A 6068-nucleotide genomic window follows, 5' to 3' on the forward strand; every position below is an offset into this window, starting at 1 on the left:
CAATATTTTATGACCCTAAGAAATAATCGGATCAATAATTATGCCCTCATGCCACCCCATGGCCCGTTCGAAATTTTGGTCGTATATCCAAAGGGTACACGAGCCGGAGGAAAAACTGAGGATGGGTCGAACCATTGAATCGGATCATAAATTCGGTCTAGGATACTGCCATATAATATTTTATGACCATAAGAAAGAATCGGATCAATAATTATGCCCTCACACCACCCCGTGGACCGTTCGTAATTTTGGTCATATTGCCAAAGGGGGTAGTACACGAGCCGGAGGAAAAACTGAGGATGAGTCGAACCATTGAATCGGATCATAAATTCGTTCTAGGATACTTCCATATAATACTTTATGACCCTAAAAAAGAATCGGATCAATAATTATGCCCTCACGCCACCCGTGGCCCGTTCGAAATTTTGGTCGTATTGCCAATGAGGGTAGTACACGAGCAGGAGGAAAAACTAAGGATGAATCGATCAAATGAATCGGATAATAAATTTGGTCTAGCAGATTTCCATACTATATTTTATGACCTTAAAAAATAATCGGATCAATAATTATGCGCTCACGCCACCCCAAGGCCCGTTCGAAATTTTGGTCGTATAGCCAAAGGGGGTAGTACTCGAGCCGGAGGAAAAACTGAGGAAGGATCGAATCACTGAATCGGATAATAAATTCGGTCTAAGAGACTGCCATACAATATTTTATGACCCTAAGAAAGAATCGGATCAATAATTATGCCCTCACGCCACCCCGTGGCCCGTTAGAAATTTTGGTCGTATGGCCAAAGGGGGTAGTACACGAGCCGGAGGAAAAACTGAGGATGGGTCGAACCATTGAATCGGATCATAAATTCGTTCTAGGATACTTCCATATAATACTTTTTGACCCTAAAAAAGAATCGGATCAATAATTATGCCCTCACGCCACCCGTGGCCCGTTCGAAATTTTGGTCGTATTGCCAAAGGGGGTAGTACACGAGCAGGAGGAAAAACTGAGGATGAATCGAAAAAATGAATCGGATAATAAATTTGGTCTAGCAGATTTCCATACTATATTTTATGACCCTAAGAAATAATCGGATCAATAATTATGCTCTCACGCCACCCCGTGGCCCGTTCGTAATTTTGGTCGTATAGCCAAAGGGGGTAGTACACGAGCTGGAGGAAAAACTGAGGATGGGTCGAACCATTGAATCTGATCATAAATTCGGTCTAGGATACTTCCATATAATATTTTATGACCATAAGAAAGTATCGGATCAATAATTATGCCCTCACGCCACCCCGTGGCGCGTTAGAAATTTTTGTCGTATAGCCAAAGGGGGTAGTACACGAGCCGGAGTAAAAACTGAGGATGGGTCGAACCATTGAATCGGATCATAAATTCGGTTTAGGATATTTCCATATAATACTTTATGACCTTAAGAAAGAATCGGATCAATAATTATGCCCTCGCGCCACCCCGTGGCCCGTTCGTAATTTTGATCGTATAGCCAAAGGGGGTAGTACACGAGCCGGAGGAAAATGTGAGGTTGGGTCGAACCATTGAATCGGATCATAAATTCGGTCTAGGATACTGCCATATAATACTTTATGACCCTAAGAAAGAATCGGATCAATAATTATGCCCTCACGCCACCCTGTGGCCCGTTAGAAATTTTTGTCGTATAGCCAAAGGGGGTAGTACACGAGCCGGAGGAAAAACTGAAGATGGGTCGAACCATTGAATCGGATCATAAATTCGGTATAGGATACTTCCATATAATACTTTATGACCCTAAGAAAGAATCGGATCAATAATTATACCCTCACGACACCCCGTGGCCCGTTCGAAATTTTGGTCGTATTGCCAAGGGGGGTAGTACACGAGCAGGAGGAAAAACTGGGGATGGGTCGAACCATTGAATCGGATCATAAATTCAGTCTAGGATACTTCCATATAATACTTTATGAAACTAAGAAAGAATCGGATCAATAATTATGCCCTCACGCCACCCCGTGGCCCGTTCGAAATTTTGTTCGTATTGCCAAAGGGGGTAGTACACGAGCAGGAGGAAAAACTGAGGATGAATCGAACAAATGAATCGGATAATAAATTTGGTCTAGCAGATTTCCATACTATATTTATGAACCTAAGAAATAATCGGATCAATAATTATGCGCTCACGCCACCCCATGGCCCGTTCGAAATTTTGGTCGTATAGCCAAAGGGGGTAGTACTCGAGCCGGAGGAAAAGCTGAGGGTGGATCGAACCACTGAATCGGACAATAAATTCGGTCTAGGAGACTGCCATACAATATTTTATGAACCTAAGAAATAATCGGATCAATAATTATGCGCTCACGCCACCCCATGGCCCGTTCGAAATTTTGGTCGTATAGCCAAAGGGTACACGAGCCGGAGGAAAAACTGAGGATGGATCGAACCACTGAATCGGATAATAAATTCGGTCTAGGAGACTGCCATACAATATTTTATGACCATAAGAAAGAATCGGATCAATAATTATGCCCTCACGCCAGCCCGTGGCCCGTTAGAAATTTTGGTCGTATAGCCAAAGGGGGTAGTACACGAGCCGGAGGAAAAACTGAGGATGGGTCGAACCATTGAATCGGATCATAAATTCGGTCTAGGATACTTCCATATAATACTTTATGACCCTAAGAAAGAATCGGATCAATAATTATGCCCTCACGACACCCCGTTGCCCGTTCGAAATTTTGGTCGTATTGCCAAAGGGGGTAGTACACGAGCAGGAGGAAAAACTTAGGATGGGTCGAACCATTGAATCGGATCATAAATTCGGTCTATGATACTGCCATATAATATTTTATGACCATATGAAAGAATCGGATCAATAATTATGCCCTCACGCCACCCCGTGGCCCGTTCGTAATTTTGTTCGTATAGCCAAAGGGGGTAGTACACGAGCCGGAGGAAAAAATGAGGATAGGTCGAACCATTGAATTGGATCATAAATTCGGTCTTGGAGAGATTTCCATACAATATTTTATGACCCTAAGAAATAATCGGATCAATAATTATGCCCTCACGCCCCCTCATGGCCCGTTCGAAATTTTGGTCGTATAGCCAAAGGGTAAACGAGCCGGAGGAAAAACTGAGAATGGGTCGAACCATTGAATCGGATAATAAATTCGGTCTAGGATACTGCCATATAATATTTTATGACCATATGAAAGAATCGGATCAATAATTATGCCCTCACGCCACCCCGTGGCCCGTTCGTAATTTTGGTCGTATAGCCAAAGGGGGTAGTACACGAGCCGGAGGAAAAAATGTGGATGGGTCGAACCATTGAATCGGATCATAAATTCGGTCTAGGAGATTTCCATACAATATTTTATGACCCTAAGAAATAATCGGATCAATAATTATGCCCTCACGCCCCCTCATGGCCCGTTCGAAATTTTGGTCGTATAGCCAAAGGGTAAACGAGCCGGAGGAAAAACTGAGAATGGGTCGAACCATTGAATCGGATCATAAATTCGGTCTAGGATACTGCCATATAATATTTTATGACCATAAGAAAGAATCGGATCAATAATTATGCCCTCACGGCACCCCGTGGCCCGTTCGTAATTTTGGTCGTATAGCCAAAGGGGGTAGTACACGAGCCGGAGGAAAATGTGAGGTTGGGTCGAACCATTGAATCGGATCATAAATTCGGTCTAGGATACTGCCATATAATACTTTATGACCCTAAGAAAGAATCGGATCAATAATTATGCCCTCACGCCACCCTGTGGCCCGTTAGAAATTTTGGTCGTATAGCCAAAGGGGGTAGTACACGAGCCGGAGGAAAAACTGAGGATGGGTCGAACCATTGAATCGGATCATAAATTCGGTCTAGGATACAGCCATATAATACTTTATGACCCTAAGAAAAAATCGGATCAATAATTATGCCCTCACGACACCCCGTGGCCCGTTCGAAATTTTGGTCGTATTGCCAAAGGGGGTAGTACACGAGCCGGAGGAAAAACTGAGGATGGGTCGAACCATTGAATCGGATCATAAATTCAGTCTAGGATACTTCCATATAATACTTTATGAACCTAAGAAAGAATCGGATCAATAATTATGCCCTCACGCCACCCCTTGGCCCGTTCGAAATTTTGTTCGTATTGCCAAAGGGGGTAGTACACGAGCAGGAGGAAAAACTGAGGATGAATCGAAAAAATGAATCGGATAATAAATTTGGTCTAGCAGATTTCCATACTATATTTTATGACCCTAAGAAATAATCGGATCAATAATTATGCGCTCACGCCACCCCATGGCCCGTTCGAAATTTTGGTTGTATAGCCAAAGGGGGTAGTACTCGAGCCGGAGGAAAAGCTGAGGATGGATTGAACCACTGAATCGAAAAATAAATTCGGTCTAGGAGACTGCCATACAATATTTTATGACCCTAAGAAATAATCGGATCAATAATTATGCCCTCATGCCACCCCATGGCCCGTTCAAAATTTTGGTCGTATATCCAAAGGGTACACGAGCCGGAGGAAAAACTGAGGATGGGTCGAACCATTGAATCGGATCATAAATTCGGTCCAGGATACTGCCATATAATATTTTATGACCATAAGAAAGAATCGGATCAATAATTATGCCCTCACACCACCCCGTGGACCGTTCGTAATTTTGGTCGTATTGCCAAAGGGGGTAGTACACGAGCCGGAGGAAAAACTGAGGATGAGTCGAACCATTGAATCGGATCATAAATTCGTTCTAGGATACTTCCATATAATACTTTATGACCCTAAAAAAGAATCGGATCAATAATTATGCCCTCACGCCACCCGTGGCCCGTTCGAAATTTTGGTCGTATTGCCAAAGGGGGTAGTACACGAGCAGGAGGAAAAACTAAGGATGAATCGATCAAATGAATCGGATAATAAATTTGGTCTAGCAGATTTCCATACTATATTTTATGACCTTAAAAAATAATCGGATCAATAATTATGCGCTCACGCCACCCCAAGGCCCGTTCGAAATTTTGGTCGTATAGCCAAAGGGGGTAGTACTCGAGCCGGAGGAAAAACTGAGGAAGGATCGAATCACTGAATCGGATAATAAATTCGGTCTAGGAGACTGCCATACAATATTTTATGACCCTAAGAAAGAATCGGATCAATAATTATGCCCTCACGCCACCCCGTGGCCCGTTAGAAATTTTGGTCGTATAGCCAAAGGGGTAGTACACGAGCCGGAGGAAAAACTGAGGATGGGTCGAACCATTGAATTGGATCATAAATTAGTTCTAGGATACTTCCATATAATACTTTATGACCCTAAAAAAGAATCGGATCAATAATTATGCCCTCACGCCACCCGCGGCCCGTTCGAAATTTTGGTCGTATTGCCAAAGGGGGTAGTACACGAGCAAGAGGAAAAACTGAGGATGAATCGAAAAAATGAATCGGATAATAAATTTGGTCTAGCAGATTTCCATACTATATTTTATGACCCTAAGAAATAATCGGATCAATAATTATGCTCTCACGCCACCCCGTGGCCCGTTCGTAATTTTGGTCGTATAGCCAAAGGGGGTAGTACACGAGCTGGAGGAAAAACTGAGGATGGGTCGAACCATTGAATCGGATCATAAATTCGGTCTAGGATACTTCCATATAATACTTTATGACCCTAAGAAAGAATCGGATCAATAATTATGCCCTCACGCCACCCCGTGGCCCGTTCGTAATTTTGGTCGTATTGCCAAAGGGGGTAGTACACGAGTCGGAGGAAAAACTAAGGATGGGTCGAACCATTGAATCGGATCATAAATTCGGTCTAGGATAATGCCATATAATATTTTATGACCATAAGAAAGAATCGGATCAATAATTATGCCCTCACGCCACCCCGTGGCCGGTTCGTAATTTTGGTCGTATAGCCAAAGGGGGTAGTAAACGAGCCGGAGGAAAAACTGAGGATGGGTCGAAAAATTGAATCGGATCATAAATTCAGTTTAAGAGATTTCCATACAATATTTTATGACCCTAAGAAATAATCGGATCAATAATTATGCC

The sequence above is a fragment of the Bidens hawaiensis genome, unplaced genomic scaffold (assembly GCF_021521415.1).
Source record: "Bidens hawaiensis isolate Kalapana, Puna unplaced genomic scaffold, B.hawaiensis_p1.1 tig00007984_1, whole genome shotgun sequence".
Classification (NCBI taxonomy): domain Eukaryota; kingdom Viridiplantae; phylum Streptophyta; class Magnoliopsida; order Asterales; family Asteraceae; genus Bidens; species Bidens hawaiensis.